We start from the raw sequence: 18,304 nt of genomic DNA, 5'->3' as shown, positions 1-18,304 counted from the left end.
AAAGCAAGGAGTGGGAGCCATTTGGGCTGGGCCTGCTTCCAGTTTCCACCATTTCCACTGAGGTAGAAGTGGCTCCTTTTGTAGGAACAGGCTCTATTTAACTACCAGCGTTCAACTTTCTTTCTGTGATGAGGTGTAAACATTTTGTCAAACTTTCACATCACTTCAATTTTGTTTCTGATGTTGGAAATGATTCTATCAACCATACTTACTAGTGAGCTTACTAGTAGCTGGTGCTCTTTCATTTCTCCTATATCTCTGAAGAATTTCTTCTTATTTACAGGAGCAAAATGACCTTGACTTGCAGAGGTCTTCACATCCATTTGAGCTCAAGGCTTCTTTATGCCACCCTCTCTCACATTGCCACAGCTCTTACTTAGAATTCTGTACTATGCTTCTTTTTATAACTCCAGTGATTTGGAATTCTCATTTGGACAAAGTTTGCAAAATAAGGCACAGTGTCATTATAGGTGGCTCTTAAATGGAATGCTTTAAAATCATGTGGCAATTTTAAGGTTACTTGGTAATTTTCTGATTTATTTTTTTTAACTTACCTAGAAAATGGGGAAAATGCGTATGTTGGACATTGTCTTTTATAAACTACATACCCCTGTGACAGTCTGCCAGATTCCATAGACTCCCCTCTCTCTCCTCTGCCTCTCTCTCTCTCATACATATATGATATATATATAAACACATGTAGCAACATACATAAATTTACATAAAACTTCAGAGGTTTCATAGATCTTCTTAACTCCAAATACTCCAGGCCAAGAAAATATCAAAATGGAACATCTTGGACATGTAGGGCTAATGACGAATACATTATATATGTGAGCCCATCTGTCAAAGGTTTTATTTTTAACAAAGCAGGTCAATGTAGATTATATTGAAGCAACTGTCAACATTTATTTGTTTCAGTCATACTTTTAAACAATCCTTCAAAACCCACTTTTATTGATTGGGCCCCATTAAGTAGGATTCTGTTATTTTAACTTTCTATGCAACTATGGGCCAGTCCTCAGTGTTTTTGCACACACAGAATTGCACACGATAACATTGTCAGCTCCATTAGTAAGTATAGTAACAGCTTTCCCACTGGTTCATTTAACTGAATATCCCGTTTTATTTCCTGGATTATCTTCCCATCATCCCTGCCTTTAATCAAGTGGAGAACGTCTCCTTTGTATAAATCAGCACTCGTTCCATTAGCTTGTGTCATTGGATAATTTATTGAAATTTACTTTTAACTTTTTTTTTACTATTCACACTCAAAGGAAGTGTTTTGACCTCCTATGCCTTAGGGAGGGTTAGTTGCAGAGCAGACAGTGGAAGTTGCCTGCAATGTTGTTTCTTGGGTTTCATATTCTGAAAGCTGGAGCAAGAGAATTATGTTGGCAATGGGGGGGAGATGAGAGAGCAAAGCAGTCCAACAGAGTGGAGGTGATTTCACCAAGATGTAGGGAGGTTGGCATGGCCTTTGGTCCCTGTAGTCACCTCCTCCTCAGTAACCTGGAGAGGAGACAAGAGCTTGGATACTCCTTGGAGACAGGGGCAGGAAGGGCATGACTGCTTGGTCTGTTTTCCATAAGGACAGGTTCAGGACTCCCAGATACCTGTCCTGGGCAGAGTTGGACTTTAAGACACTATGTGTATATCAGCAGTGACTCCTGAGATTCCAGACCAAAGGCCTTAAGGAATGTTTTCTTCATGCCTGGGACGTTCACAGGGCTCTAGTGAGGATGGGTCTGAATAATGACCACTAATGAATTTCGTACCAGACTGGCCATGAGGATGAGGTGAGAGTCAGAATCAGATCTGTTGTAATTTCAAGATAATAAGGTTCCATAGCACACCCTGTACACCTGTCTGTGCAGTGAGAGTCATACACATGCAGAAGATGCAGGTGCAAGCCCTGCCTTTATGGACCTCGCAGTGAGATGGGAGAAGTCAGACGTAAACCCAACGCTGATATAGGCAGTGATCAAGAAATACAGAATTCAGAAGATAGGAATAAAATTTGTCGGAGGGGATGGAGAAGAGCTTCATGGAAGAAATAGTTTTTGAAATATACTTTGAAGAATTGATACAACTTTGATGTACGAAAATGAGGAAGAGGTCTTTCCAAGTGCAGGAAATAATGTGAACAGGAGCATAAAGGGCATTGTGAAGAATAAGAGAGTAGTTTGGTTAAACTGTGAGTTGCAACAGGGGATGGGTGGAAATATCTTTGAAAAGTTAAGCTAGGGACTTGCTAAAGATTTCTAGAGGAGATAGAATACTCTACTAGAGAGACAGATAGGGGATCAATGCTGTGTAGTCCATATGCCCTTGTGTAACTTTCTTAATCTCTTTGAGTCTCAGGGTCTTGTTTTTGTTTTTGTTTGTTTTTTTTTGTTGTTGTTGTTGTTTGTTTTCAAATCTGTAGAGTGGAGATAATATTATCTTGCAGGATTGTCCTGAGAATTAGAATAATAATGATGATGACCACTATGACTATGATATAGCTACCATTTCTTTTTTTTAAGATTCTATTTATTTATTAGAGAGAGAGAACAAGCAGGGGGAGCAGCAGGCAGAGGGAGAGGGAGAAGGAGGCTTCCTGCTAGCCAAGAGCCTGACGTGGAGCTTGATCCCAGGACCCTGGGATTATGACCTGAGCCAAAGGCAGACCCTTAACCGACTGAGCCACCCAGGTGCTCCATAGCTACCATTTCTTGAGCACCAAGCTCTCAGTGTATCGTATGTGCTGGTGCTTAATAAAAGCTGCATATTCTATTATATTCTATTATACTTATTATATCATATTATATTGCCACTCAGCTATTCAGAGTGTGAGGAATCTGTAATACGTATGTACTTTTACTAATGCTAGACTTTTCTAAGTCTCATCCAAATTTCTACTTCCTTCTCCCTGAGTATATAACTCCTTGAAATTAGGCCTGAGCATGTGACTTGCAATGGCCGGTGCAATGTGAGCGAGGATAATGTGCTACTTCTGTAGGGCAGCTCTAGGTGATGCTGTGGAACACAATGAAGCATTGCCTGAGACGGTGGTGTTAGAACGCGTTGGAGCTTCTTCTGTTAGCCTGAGTTTCTGAGTAATCACGATGAGTAGAGTCCTCTTCTGTCCCTGCTGACCAGTGTAGACATGTAGTATGAAAGACATATAAACCTTTGTTTTTGAAGTCATTGAGATTTGGGGGATGTTTGTTACTGTAACATAAACTAGTATGTCTTGACTAATGCATCTTTGGTACAATTCATCAAAACCATCTATCAAGACAGTGTAGCTCTGTTTGGATTGAAAGATAATTGGTTTCTCTTCTTAGCTCAATCGAAGTCAACAATGATGATCCTCTCAGATCCTTCCCTTTCACAGTCTCTGGACACTAAGTCTGTTTATCAATCTTTTTTCTCCCCCCACACCCTCTAAGTTTCTCCTTCTAATGCCTTAAGCTCATTCTTTAAGCAGTTCTTGTATTAATTTCAAAACCCACTAGTTTAGTTGTTTTTCCTTCTTTATTTTTAGCTACAAACCTAGCCTATCTCCCTTTTGTTTCTTAATTGTCAATTGATCTGTCTACAGCAAAAACAACTGAAAGTGAATCCCATGTCACTAGGAACTGCTATTAATCTAAGCCAAAATTATAATACTAATAACATTATGGAATGTTTACTACATAACAGACGTATGCTACCCAAGTACTTTCCACATGTCAGGTTATTTAATTTTCACAACACTCTGTGAAATAAGTACAGCTATTATCCTGACTTTATAAACTTTATAGAAATTGAAGCACAAAGCTTCTATAACACTATTAGGAAGGTGGGTAGCTAGAAGTCAAACTCAGGGATTCTGACTCTGGAGGCCTTACTTTTAAAATCTTTATCACATTAGATCTCTTTAGGGCCCACTGCTATTTTATCAAAAGAATTTCTTTATTTGGGCACTGCTCTTGTCCTACCAGATGTCCTCCCAGACATTCTTCAATACAAATCAAGCAACAAGTATTTGATAATTCCCTCTCTCCCTCCCCTTTTCTCTTCTTTTCTTCTACATGGATTCATATATACGAAGTCATGTTTTTAAAGTCTCAAAGAAACCAGAATGTAGTTGAAGCAACTTCTTTTGAGTTTTATAAAATTATTCAAGAGCAATAGATTTCCACATTTATAGCCAAGTGCTAAATTATCTGGTACAGCCTAAGTCTGAATGAGCTAGAGAAAGGGGGCGATCAGTGTGGCCTCGAGGAAACAGAGTATGTTTCCCAGATCTGGGCCCTGAACAATTGCTGGAAATTGGACAGAGAAGGGAGGCAGGAGTGACAAGCAGGAAGTAAGTTGAATCTGTGATTGATAAGTGGATACTCGGAGATTTTGCTGAGAAAACACGATGGTAGCTAACCATCTCGGCATGCAGATGTGCTCGTAAGAGCTATTTCTTTGAAACCACTTTTCACTGTATCTTAAAATAACAACAGGGCCCCAAATTATAGATACAGAAATTATAGAAATAGAGCTCAGGAAGACAGATTTTTATGGGAAAGTATTATTCACAGGGAGTTAAAAGCTTTTATGCTTTATAGAAGCTCTTAGGGTTGAAGCAAATCTCGTGTTCATTTATAGCTAACGCATTCATGCATTGCTGGGAGATTTTGCAAATGTAACCTCGGTTCTGCCCTTCCCTGAACTCTGAGAATGCCCCAGGCTGTATTTGTTCATAAAGGTGAATTTCTTTTTGAAGAGCAATTTGATGTAATTTTTGTTTTTCATGAAGCCTGTTTCTCTGTGCACACAATTTGCAAGCATCCAGGGCTCTGTTTTCTCCTTCGGTAATGAGAGAACTGTATAGTCACCCTGTGCTTCTCTGACTGCCCGATTCCCAACCACGGTCATGTTCCTGGAAAGAAAAAAATGGCCACGGTTGGAAGCAAAACCTCTTGTTTGGTTTTCCACCAAGATTTGCCACCATTTACTACTTAATCAGTTGTCTCATGATCCAAGTGTATTTACTGAGTCACGAGCCAGGATCCAGTAAGCCACCTCTTTCAATGCCCTACTCTTCCTGAGTTTAGCCGGGCAAGGAGTTCCAGGAAACCGTGTTCTCCAACTGGTTTATTTTACAGGTGAAGCTCTGGGGTCTGGAAGAGGTGAGCTTTTCTCACTTACCCATAGCCAGTGGTGACAGAGGTAGGGACTTGGCTCTCTGGCCACCAGCCCAGTCTTGGCTGGGTCTCCTGGTCAGATTGTGCTCTGAGAATTGAGGACGGATTAATGTCTGATTGATTGTTAAAGACTTTCACAGGAAAGGGAACCCAGGGGAAGCAGATTAGGTAGTCAGGAGTTTTCTTTGTTTGATCCTTCCACAAATCAAGCCTTTTTAAAACTCTTGATTGCTTCTCTGTGGAGATAGAGGGTCAGATTGTGAAGGGAATAGGTACTGTCTTTTACAAAATGATATATTACTCAGCAAGCATCTACTGAACATGGACTCTATTCCTAGCCCTCTGTCAGGTGCTTCGTGGAGAATGACAAACCATGGCCTTGGCTTGAAAGGATGGTACAGTGTATTTCAGGGAGATACAGTTGAGTAATAGCAAGGAAGAGTATGTTAATGAGAGGGTCATTTCCTGCAAAGGGAAAGACCAGTGTGGTGCTACCGGAGGCAGCTGGGGAAACTTCATGGAAGAAATGAGATTTGAGTGGTATCTAATGACAAACATGTGAAGAGAGTACTAGAATGTCCCCACCCACCCTAGGCTTCTCTCTCCAGACTCTGTCATCTCTATGTCTACACATACCCACCTATGATTTTCCAGAGCAGTTCTGGTTTCAACTAAATTTCATTTCATTAAATTATTGTCCATCCAAATGTGATTTAATTTTTAATACCACTTAAGACTTTCCATATACTTTCGAAAGAAGAAAATGTTCTGTCAGAACAAATGGGACATTTTCTTTGGTTTAGAGAATATGGTTGCAGTCCTCATTATTTGCTTTTACGATTTTTTAATTCTAATGTTTTCCATTTCTGTGAGATTTTATAGTTGGAGTGTGATTTTTCAAAAATTATTTTGATCATAAAAGCAAACGGTAAGGAAGGTAGAGTATTGTTAATAGTCTGGTTTTAGAGATGAAGAGACAGAGTCAGCGAGTTTAAGTGCTTTGTTCATAAATACACGACTGAGTGAAAACAGTGGGATGTGAACACAGACGCTCTTGAGTTCCAGCCGAGGGCTCGTTTTCTCAACTTACTTGGTTAATCTTTTTAATCGGTATTTTATTCTTTGGTTCTTATCCTCTGTTCTCCTGAAGAATGCTGGAAAGGTAAAACCAGCTAATTTAGTACTGTCTTTATATTATATTCTTTTTTTTTTTTAAGATTTTTTAATTTATTTATTCGACAGAGATAGAGACAGCCAGCGAGAGAGGGAACACAAGCAGGGGGAGTGGGAGAGGAAGAAGCAGGCTCATAGCGGAGGAGCCTGATGTGGGGCTCGATCCCATAACGCCGGGATCACGCCCTGAGCCGAAGGCAGAGGCTTAACCGCTGTGCCACCCAGGCGCCCCTTTATATTATGTTCTAAGTAGATTTTTCAGAGTCTAGAGTCAATGAAACTTTCAGAATTGCAAGAGTTATTATTAGTTCTAGCCTTGGTTTTTTGGTTGGCTTTTGACTGCCCTGAACTGATTCGTTTTGTAAACTTTGCAGTTATGTTGAATCCATACATGTATTCCAATTTTACATTTTTTGACTGTTTCCCACTTTGTTGTTTTCACTCAGGCTCCTATGAAATTGAAAAGTGCACAGCACTTTTTATATTCAGGGTGGATAGTGGAAAACTTTTAGAGTTTTCAAAAAAGTCACCAATGCCACTTTCTGCAATGGTTGACATTGCAGAGATGTGATGTCCGAAACTTAGAAATTAACATCACAGAAGAGTGTGTGCATTTTCAATGTTTCTCACCATGTATCATCTCTGAAGGCATTTTTTTCCCCTGTGACAATGTCATGAAACAGATTTCTTGTTTTTTTGTTCAAGGCCAGTTGAGTGCCATAATTTACTTCTTTTATATAGAGTCCTAAACTAGGCACTTGTCTACGTGTGGGGAATGAGGGCTAGAAGAGAAATTGAAGACATGTTCACTATACTTGGAGAATGCACAGTCTAGCTGAGGAGACAGAATACATCCTCTTGCAAGTTGCATAAGAATCAATAGTCACTGCTCTATTTACTTGAGTAGAATTCATTCAGTTTTTTACAATATAATGAGTAAGACCCTTCTGTGTGACAAAAAGGCATAGATAATATTTTCTTTGACCTCTTAGTACCTACACTCTGCCTGGAGAGATTTCTCATTCAGTTTACAAATAATTATAAGGTAATGGGAAATGAATAGCTGAAGAGGGAAACAATGCTCAAATGAGGGCGAGAGCATTTCTGACATCTAATCACGAGGGTGTTCTTGGAAAAGTTCAGATTTAGAAAAAATCTTGAAAAATGGATAGAATTTTCGGGAAGTGAATACAGAAAAAAAAGTCCTAGCACATAGGAAACTCTGAATGAATGAATGAATGCATGAATGAATGAATGAATGAATCAGTGAATCAATGAATCAATGAACAGGTGCTGGAATATCAAGGTATGCTGAGGCCAGTGTGGCTGGGACAAAAATGTACGTGAGGGGGAGGGCTGGGAGAGAATAACACATGTCAGAACCTTTGCAACTCAGTGCTTTCCCATTCATGATTTTGCTACAACCGAAAAGAAGTGACTATGTTTATTGTTTTTTTTAAATTTTTAAATTTTTTATTCTTATTTTTTAAAAGATTTTATTTATTTATTTGACAGAGAGAAAGACAGCCAGCGAGAGAGGGAACACAGGCAGAGGGAGTGGGAGAGGGAGAAGCAGGCTCCTAGCGGAGGAGCCTGATGTGGGGCTCGATCCCATAACACCGGGATCACGCCCTGAACCAAGGCAGACTCTTAATGACTGAGCCACCCAGGTGCCCCCCAATTTTTTTTTATTTTTTAAGGAAATTGTTGCCCAGATAAGCTGATTTAAGGGTGGGTTGTTAGGGCTTGGGCAGATAACAGGCCCATATTTTTGTGTTTACATTTCAGACTCAGAGCATGCCGCTCATTTACCCATCAATTGGCAAAAACTGTCAATAATCCAGAAACATCTCCCTTTATGGCCAAATTCAGAAACAAGTCATGTTTATCTTCAAAAGGGTTCCACTCTGATCAAAGAACAGTGTACTGATGATGTGGTTGGGTTTCAACAACATGTATATGAAGTTTGAGTGTTGATACAACCTTTCAAAACAACGTCTGGCTGGCATGTTCCAGAATGGTCATTCTGGATGACTGCAGGTGTTTGTTTTGTCTGGTCACTGCCCATGCCTGTCAGTTTTTAAATATTTTTAATGTCTTCCCCAAATATAGGCACAAGCGAAATACTGCTTACTACTACTTTTTACCACTAGGCCCCAAGCATTCATTTAAGAAAATACTGTGTTGGTGACATGTTGTAGTCTCTTACACTGAATGGGAATAATTTTTATTAAAATCTTGATTATCGTATGGGTAAATGCATTAGAAACTCATAATAGTGAAATCATGCCAGATACTTGAACCATGTAAATAGGTTTTAAGTTGCTGTCAAGGTAATGTGAATAAGATGAGATAACAAATTGGAGTAGCCTCTCCTGTAGCTGTGGCCTGTTACATGTTGTTTCTGGTCCTGGAGCCAGATGGACTGAGTTCAATTCTCAACGCTGCCATTTGTTCGCTGTGTGATCTTGGGCAAGTTTCTTTTCTTTTTTTTTTTTTTTTTAAAGATTTTATTTATTTACCCGACAGAGATAGAGACAGCCAGTGAGAGAGGGAACACAAGCAGGGGGAGTGGGAGAGGAAGAAGCAGGCTCATGGCAGAGGAGCCTGATGTGGGGCTCGATCCCAGAATGCCAGGATCACGCCCTGAGCCGAAGGCAGATGCTTAACCGCTGTGCCACCCAGACGCCCCTTGGGCAAGTTTCTTAACTGCTCTGCTAAATGAATAAAAGAGTTGTAGGTAATTTGTAGAGCTGTTCAGAAGATTAAGTAATTTGATAGGTGAGAAGTCTTCAGAGAAGCTTCTGGTACATAGTAAGTGCTCAGTAAATGTGAGTAAGTATCATACCCTTATGATTGCATCTGTTTATTTGGAAAAGAACTAGGGAGTGCACTGGTGTAAAATACACACGCACACATAGATGAGGGAGAGTGAATATGTGTTTCCATATGATACTTCTTATAATTGCACTACCATTTTTATTACACACGAAGATTTTGATGACAAAAGTGGCTTACATTTTTACTGAAATTCCCTGGATGAAGTGAAGAACTGCTTTTCTAACCTCACCCTGGGTTCCCTACTTCCTGTGGGGGATGCCAGCTGGGCCTGTACACAGTTGCCTTCTCATGCTCTGGGGATTATGCTGTCTACTCACCATTGTGTTGCCCACGCCCAAATGTGAGAGGGAGTCTTCCCACCTTCCCACCCAGACTCGTGCTCTCTGCCACCCTAGCAGGACACTGTCTGCTGAGATGGCTGAGGAGAGACACACAGGGCTCTATTTGAAGAGCAAGCTCTAGGGCCAAACATCTAGAGGCCATCCGGTGGCAACAGGTGAAGGAGGTTGTCAATTTTTCCTGAATGTATTTCCTGAATGTATTAGAGCAAAGCCAACGCGCCTTGGGAACCAGGTGATAACTATTGAGTCTTCAGATTAACTCACAGAATTCAAGCTTTCTCCTAAAGGGATGAGCATTCTAGGCAGAGGGAACTGAATGTGTGAAGAGATACTGATGTGTAGCTTGTTTGCGGATGGCAAGGACTTTTGTGTGGTTGGAGCACAGACGAACAGACTGAAAGGAGGGCAGGAGAGAAGCTGGAAAGCTGAGTGGAGCAGGTGCAAGAGTAACAACCCTCCCAGGTATTAATTGAACACCAGCCGTGTGCCAGGCACTGCCTCAGTAAATAAGGTGGCCACAACCTCTTGTTTTCACTGAGCTTATGGAACATGAAGGACCTTGACTAGCAGGCTAAGCAGTTTGGATTGTATTTTGCAGATTATGTGGACTGATGGAAGTGTTTTAAGTGATAGAATGACATGCTTAGAAAAGCATTCGAAAGACTGCTCTGATGGAGAGGCAGCCAGTGAAAGCCTCATTGGCTAGAAGGCCACTGCCAATGCCCACACAAGAAATGGCAAAGACCTAAATGCAGTGATGCAAAACAGATATTTAGGAAGCAGAAGTGATGGGATTTGATGACAAAGTTACGTGGATGGTAAGGTAGAAGGAGAAGGAGAGGGGTAAGAGGACTCTCAGGATTTTACCACGGACAACTGGTTATACATCGAACAAACATGGGGAATCTGTGATATATAATGCTTCTAGAAGTCCAATCTATTGAAGAATATGTACTCATAATGCCGGCTCTGGTTAAACAACTTGCCCAGTGCTTGACCCAGAATAGGTGCTTAATACCTGTCAGTAGAGGGAAAGATAATATTCTGTGTTTTCTGTATTTCAACACTTATAGTTCAGCCAAGTACAAAACCTAAGCACCATATCCCAATATTTAAGAATGAGACAATGCAGCAAGAACAGCAAGAAGAGAAATTGAAGACATCACTATTCTTCAAGAGTATATAACTCGGTAGGAGAGACACAGTATACCCTTTGGCAAGTGGCAGAAGAATCACTGGTCACTACTCTATACACTTGGGTAGAATTCAATTGGACTTGCAAAATATAATGAGTAAGGGTCTTCCATGTGACAAAAACCCATAAATATGCTGAGTACTTACAGGAGCTCAACATATATTAATTACATGTTTACATCTACTCAGTATTGTAACCATTTCATTTTAGACTTTGCCCTGAAGAACAGTATTTCAGCCCCCTCTTCGAGGCTGGTGTACTTGCTAGTTCCTAGAACTTTTCTTACTTGGATTATGACACAATCCCTCTCTACCTGGGATACTAGTCAATATTTCTATTTTGCTTTAGAGGTCACAAAATCCTTTCAGTATTCACTAGTTAACTTGCCACTCATTTGACAATTTCCCACCACCTGGTGATATCTCTTCCTTCATTTCCTTGATTTTATTTTTCAGAATTTTCTTGTTACTGGCTTTTCACACATTATCTTCTATTCACAGCTGCACAAATCAACTGTCCTTGAAGCCAGGGTCATTCATTATATAAAAGGAACCAATTTTGGGTGCTCAACTCAGAGAAGTTTTCTAGAACTTCCTGAATTTTTCTGTAGCTCTACAGTTTATATTATAAACCCCTGTTCCACCAGGTAGCAGAGACAATGTCAGTCAACTTGGAGATGTCCCTGCATCTGACATCCAGAGGAGATCATTGGGTCCTTGTTGGCATTTTCCCATACTGGCATCTTCTGAGATGTCCACTATCCTGTTTGGTCTCGAGTTTGGCAATGCACATAGGTTGTTGCTACTGCTTCTTCCATACCCTTCTTTAAGACCCCTCATGTCTAGCAACTGTCCTTGAATGGGACATGGGATTCAAGCTGCTGGCTCTCATGATCCTGGGTTTTTTGAAACCAAGTGAAACTCTGTAAGTCATAACTGCCCAGACCCAGCACATAGTTACTGTGGTCTGATGTTTTGCCTGTCTCCCTGAAGCCAACACAGAGATAGGGGCACAGAACGTCTCTTTTATGGATCCTCCAAACCTGTGTGGGTTTCTATCAAGCATCTAGCTCTGCCCAGCAGTGATGATTAAAACAGATCATAAAACTTCCTTTCCCAGGGACCCATCATTGGTAAGCACCCATTGTTTTGTTTTTGCCTCTTTTCTTTCCTTACTGGGAGAATCTTTCTTTAAGTCTTTGGGATTCTAAACCCTTCTCTGATTCATCATGTGTCTGACTTGGAAATCTATTTGTGCTCTGAGTTCTCTTTATTTACATTTAAGGACTTTGCTTTTGAAACTCTAAGGAACCAACTCTCCTTTCCTTCCTCTACTTTCTGTGGCATTGTCTGCCTTCTGGGGTATTAATTCAAAATGCCTCAATTGGGGAAAGGGAGCCAGGTGTGCTTGGAAATAGTGATTTTAAAGAAGGCTTGGTTCTTTTTAAATAATAATTTCTTATTATGTTATGTTAGACACCATACAGTATATCCTTAGTTTTTGATGTAGTGTTCCATGATTCATTATTAAAGAAGGCTTGGTTAATGTATCAAAATAGTATTTTGCCCCTTTATCTTCCTCCTCTCTCTTCCAACAAGCACCGGGCTGGTGATTAGGAGAGAATCTAGACATGGGGATAATTTGGTTGTCCTATTCTGAAGCCTTTAGCAAGCTTCCCTCTTCTGTGAGACCCACAGCAGTGATTTTCAAATGCAGACAGTTTTCAGAGACACCGTAGGAGACACTGAGTCAGATTTATGGAGAGAGATTGGAGATCAAGGAATTGGTTTCCAAAAACATCTTCTTAGGTCTAGATCAATGAATTCTTAGACTTTGGTGTGTGTCAGAATCGTCCGATGGGTTTTTGGAAACAGATTTCTGGGCTTCACCCTACCTGATCCAGTAGGTATGGATGGGGTGAAGTCTGTGATTTTGCATTTCCAGTAGGTTCCCAGGGGATGCCACAGCTGTTGTTTGTCTGGGGACCCCACTTTGAGAACCACTGCTCTGCATGAATGGCTCTCATACTTTGCTGCATTTGCGAATCATCTGGTTAGCTTTTAAAAATCTGAAATCTGAGACTATACCCTCTGCCAAATTTATCACAACCTCTGGGGGTGGGAAGCAGGGTGCCCCCAAAGTGAACACTGGTTCTCTAATCCTCTGATCCCCAAACTTCAATGAGTATTCAGATTGCCTAGGCATTTAGTTAAAATGTAGATACTGATTCAGTAGGTCTAAGGTGGAGCTGACATTGGGCATTTCTGTCTTTTTTTTCGTGTGTGTGAGGTATACTTTACATACAAGAGCATGCACTATTTTTAAGTGAACAGTTTGATGAGTTTTGACAGATGTGTACACCTGTGTCAACGTTACCACAATCAAGGGTATAGAACATTTCCGTTACTCTAAAAAGTTTCCCCATGCCCCTTAACAGCCAATTCCCCCATTCCTGACTCGAAGCCCCAGGCAATCACTAATCTGCTTTCTGTCACTATGGATGAATCTCTCCTGTTCTAGAATTTCACATAAATGGAATGATACACTAGGTGTTCTCTGATGTCTAGCTTCGTTTGCTTGCTCAACAGAAATTCTTCACTTCTAATAAGATCTCAGTTACGCCGACCACTTTTGACTCTTTAAAGTAAGCCACTCAAGGATTTAGGAAAGAATTTTGGATTTAACGACATTTAACCAGAGACTTAATCATGAGTGGTATTTGTCAACTAGGATGTATTAAAATGATTTTTAATTTTTAGTATTGAATATTCAAAACCAGAGGCTGTGCTGAGTAGAAGTCGTGCAGGGAGCAGGGCGGGTTCAGCCTGCGAGAAGCGCGAGAGCCCTGGCAGAGGCGCGGTGAGAGGTGCGGGGTGCAGGCAGCAGGAGACGCACAGGAGAGCAGCCCGGGTGCAGGTGGAGGTCTGGATGCCCCTGAAGCTCCACCGGGGCTCTGCGTCCTCAACTTGACACACGTTTGCCCTCATTTCCGCTTTTACGCCTCTATATCCGGATGATAAGGTGCTTCTTTTCTTGGCTTTGACAATTTGGGGAATTGCAAAGCTCAGGAGAAGGTAAGATAAGATGCCTGCAACTGCTTTTAGAAAAATGATATGTAATATCCACTTTATGACATCTAAATGAGGTCCTTTTAACTGTTTCCCTGGGTCGTGCCCACTGCTAACTTTAATACACACGCATGCGTGCACCCATCTTTCATCGTGTCGCCAAGTTTAAAGAATACTTTGTTTGTTTTTATCTATCATGTCCCTTGTTCGATGAGAGTATATTTTATATTTCTTATTAAATGGCAGCAGTTATTTCTGAAGGTTGATAATTTATAGCTTCATGACTAGGCACTAACTAAAGGGGGTTGGGGGGAGAAAGAAGCCATTTGTTTTATTATGTTCTGGGAACTGATTATGGGTATAAAAAAATAAAACAGCTCATACATCCACCAGAGCTTATTGTATTATCAGGTAATACACCTGCCTCTCTGATAAATAGGACTCAGTAGAACAGTTAATAAAAGCCTGAGTTATTTGGTGCAGAAATACAACAGTCTAAAGCTACTCAAATGCAGTCTACAGTGATTTTTTTCATCGTAAGAGAGGCCTTGGAATTCGAACAGTAATAGGCAATGCTTTCCTCGTCATCGGAACAGTGAGAGGACATTTCATGTTTCACATGGAATCTTTTGGGGAATATAAGTCTCAGGAGTTCAATGCTTTTTGCAAACCCACAAAAATAAAATCCACACCCCTCCCCCTGCCCACCATCGCACTATGCATGGCTTTGCATTTCTACAGAGCCCTTCTGGACACACGATCTCTGGACTCTCACAAAAACCCTGTGTGTTAGGCTACACAGGCACCGTCTCCGTTTGGCTGATGAGACCCAGAGACATCAAAGGACTTACCCAGCCCACTGGCCCCCGAGGGAGAAGCTGGTTCCAGAACTCTGGCCAGCCACCATCTCCGTGGTGTCTGAAAAATATAAATTTGTGATAAACTCAAAGATACGTGTGAAAGTGTGTTTCACAAAATGGTAGATGACAGAGTCTTGACCTAGAAGTGACAACAAAAGTTTGTTGTGATGGTCACTTTCCCAGCAGGAAACACCTGTCTATATTACCCAGGATACCACAGTCTGTTCATCTGCAGTTCCAGAGATGCTCCCTCTTTTTTGGTGATTCTTTTCTGAATTTTTTCTTCACTTCTTTTCTTTTGTTACTAGCTTCTTATTTTCTGACCAAAATAACTTGTACTTGTTACGGACTTTTTTCTTGTTTCGTTCTCTTGGAAGTTGGGATCTGATGCTCCAGATATGGTTCTCCGGTAGATGGTGAAAATAAGGCCACCTTCAAACCTGGGTGTAGGATCTGTAGCTCCAACAGTGCTTCACCTGCCCTATTGCTTTAATCCACGGGACGGCTCCTTGTAGAGAACAGTTCTTTGTGCCCATTAGCCCATTTCACAGATGTGGAACCCAGAGACCGAAGAGGTCAAATGACTTGTTCAGGATGCACAATGAATTAAAGCTTGGGATTTACCTCCCAGTTTTATGTCTATAAATCTAGTGCTCTTTCTTTTCTTTCTTTTATTTTTTTTTGAGGGGGGAGGGCAGAGGCAGAGGGAGAAGCAGACTCCCTGCTGAGTGCAGAGTCCAGCACAGCGCTCAATCCGGGAACCCTGAGATCATGACCTGAGCTGAAATCAAGAGTCACTTAACCCACTGAGCTACCCAGGTGCCCAAACCTACTGTACTTTCTATTTCCAGGCTTTGGTTTCTGTTTCTTTTCTTTCCTTAAATTGTTTCCTTTTTACTTGCTTGTTTTGTTTTTAACTGAAACAGTGCCAATTGTAAATTCATTATTTAAGGAACTTCTTTCCTGATGATTACTTTTCTTCTTTCTTCTTGATTTTGTGGTCTATAAAGGAATAGTTTTATGGCGTGAAAATGACGTTACATTCGTTGCTAAAGGAAAAATAACAAAATTTTAATTTGAAGTTTAAACATGTGCATGGAAATGCCAACTAGAGCTTTTGAAATGAAGCCTCAGCGCAGAAGGTTACACGGTGCCCTCGCAAAGGGCAGCTTGAGATGAACACTTCTGTAAGAGTGCCGCCATCAGTGTTCACTCTGATGATGGAAGCAAGTGACCTCGATGTCTTGTGATATTTAAAGGCTCAGTTCAATTCTCAAAAACATCCTTGCTCTGATAATTTTAGCATCAATCTGAATTCAGTGGGACATAGATGGCACCAAATCTACGGATTTCAATCATTTTCACCAATGTCGTATAGAAGAAGGAGCCGGGCTTGGCAACGGGAGATCTGGAATCTTATTTGGCTTCTGAAGCTCAATGACTCTCAAATAAGTCACTTACCTGCTTTGAGCCTTGACTTCTGTGAGGTCATTTCTTCCCTTAAGTGATGGTTCTGGAATTTCAGTTGCCTCAGTCTGTCCTGTGGGCCTAGAGAGGATGCAAAGACCTGGAACATGGTGCATCTGGGTGAGTGGAGGGGCAGTTCTGGAAAGAAGTATCATGAGGAAGTGCATAGTTGCAGCCCACAAAAATAGTTGAGAAACAGCATGCATATCATGAAACTCGATAGATAGCGAGAGACAGAGGGAGAGAGAAAGGGAAGAGAAAAATTGAATGGAGACGGTAATTGAAGGAGTTTGAATGGAGTTAAGATCAGAATTTTTCTGAGTTGAGGTGGACCGTGATTGTGATGGAATGTGGGGCATTCGGAAAGTTATTGGCATGACAATGAGTTCTTTTTTGTTGTTGTTGTTAAGGATTTTATTTACTTATTTGAGAAAGAGTGAAAAAGAGATCACAGAGGGAGAGGGAGAAGCAGGAGAAGCAGACTTGCTGCTGAGTGGAGAGCCTGATGCGGGGTCGATCCCAGGACCCTGAGATCCTGACCTGAGCCAAAGGCAGATCCTTAACCGACTGAGCCACCCAGGCACCCTAGGAATGAGTTCTTTAAAAGAAATGGGGCTGGCATCACCCTTGTCTGTAAAACAAGGCACTACACAACCACCTCATTTGCAAATACTAAAAAGTTTAATACCAAGTGTTGGTGACACTCGGAACAAAAAGAGTAACTCTCATACACTTCCGGTGGAAGTATAAATTAGTACCGCCATTGCTATTATTTAGTAAAGTTGAAAACATGCACACCTTATGACTAATTTCACTCCCCAAAACTCCTGTAAATGAGCACAAGGCTATCTGTGTAAGAATGTTCACAGCAGCAGGGGCGCCTGGGTGGCACAGCGGTTAAGCGCCTGCCTTCGGCTCAGGGCGTGATCCCGGTGTTCCGGGATCAAGCCCCACATCAGGCTCCTCTGCTATGAGCCTGCTTCTTCCTCTCCCACTCCCCCTGCTTGTGTTCCCTCTCTCGCTGGCTGTCTCTATCTCTGTCAAATAAATAAATAAAATCTTTAAAAAAAAAAAAAAAAGAATGTTCACAGCAGCAGACTGTTCTTAATACCTATAAATGGGAAGAGAAATCTCTACCAATAATAGAATGTCCTTTATTAGTAGAATGAACAGATAAAATGAGCTCTAGTCATAGCATAATCTATGAAGTTATGAAAATATATGAATTATAGCTACATGCATAAACATGTAGTGTTCTCACAGACATAGTGTTGAGAAAAATTAAGATATTCTCTCTATTGAGAGTTTGAGGAACAAGGCAAAACTAAATTATATTTCTTAGAGATGCAAAGCATACAGAAGTCATAAAACCATAAATAAAAGCCAGGAAATAATTATTGTAAAAGTTAGGATTTTGATTACCTCTAGGGAGAGGGATTGATTTTGATTAGGGAGAGACATGACAGATGGCCTCTGGAAATGCAGTGTGACTGTTTTGTGGTCATCTTGGTGTGCACTTTGTATATTCATAGTCTTTAAGCCCTATGGATATGTTCTATGTCTTCCTCTTCATGTTTGGTATGCTCACTTTCCTAAAAGAGAAACTAGTGATTGCCTCTAAGTGTCTATATTCATGTGTCTGCATATGTATGCATTCAGTGCGTAATGGAAGATCTTGCGTGGTTTCAGGGTCACTATTTCACATATTCATACTTTTTGTATCAGATGAAGGATAGAGAAATAGAATGTGTTGGAGACTGGCTAAAGACACAGCGAGCCCAAACATTTTGTGGAGTTTTTGTTTGTTTAATATCAATATTTTCAATTTTCCTTTGTTGCCATTTTACTGCCCACCCATCCCCAAAATAGAAGGAAGATAACAAAGTTTGGACACTGTTAACTCTGATTATTAGATAACTAGATTACTAGAATGTTAGTATGTTAGACTTACAAGTAGAAGACCAAAAATTTTATTATTCAATATGGGATACTCTTAAAAGTGAAAGATGGCACCATTAATAATCACATTGGACTGAGATATAAACCCAACACATCTGTGGCAAATGGGATTGTATGGTTACCCTACCTAGGACTACCTGTGGTGAATCCATTGTCTTACCCCACGTGAGAGAAAAGTTCTCTTTAATCAAACAAGAAGTATGATTTCCCAAAGAATACTGAGGAAAGTTCC

Source organism: Ursus arctos, unplaced genomic scaffold (assembly GCF_023065955.2).
Source record: "Ursus arctos isolate Adak ecotype North America unplaced genomic scaffold, UrsArc2.0 scaffold_1, whole genome shotgun sequence".
Lineage (NCBI taxonomy): Eukaryota > Metazoa > Chordata > Mammalia > Carnivora > Ursidae > Ursus > Ursus arctos.
This window is presented reverse-complemented; position numbering follows the sequence as displayed.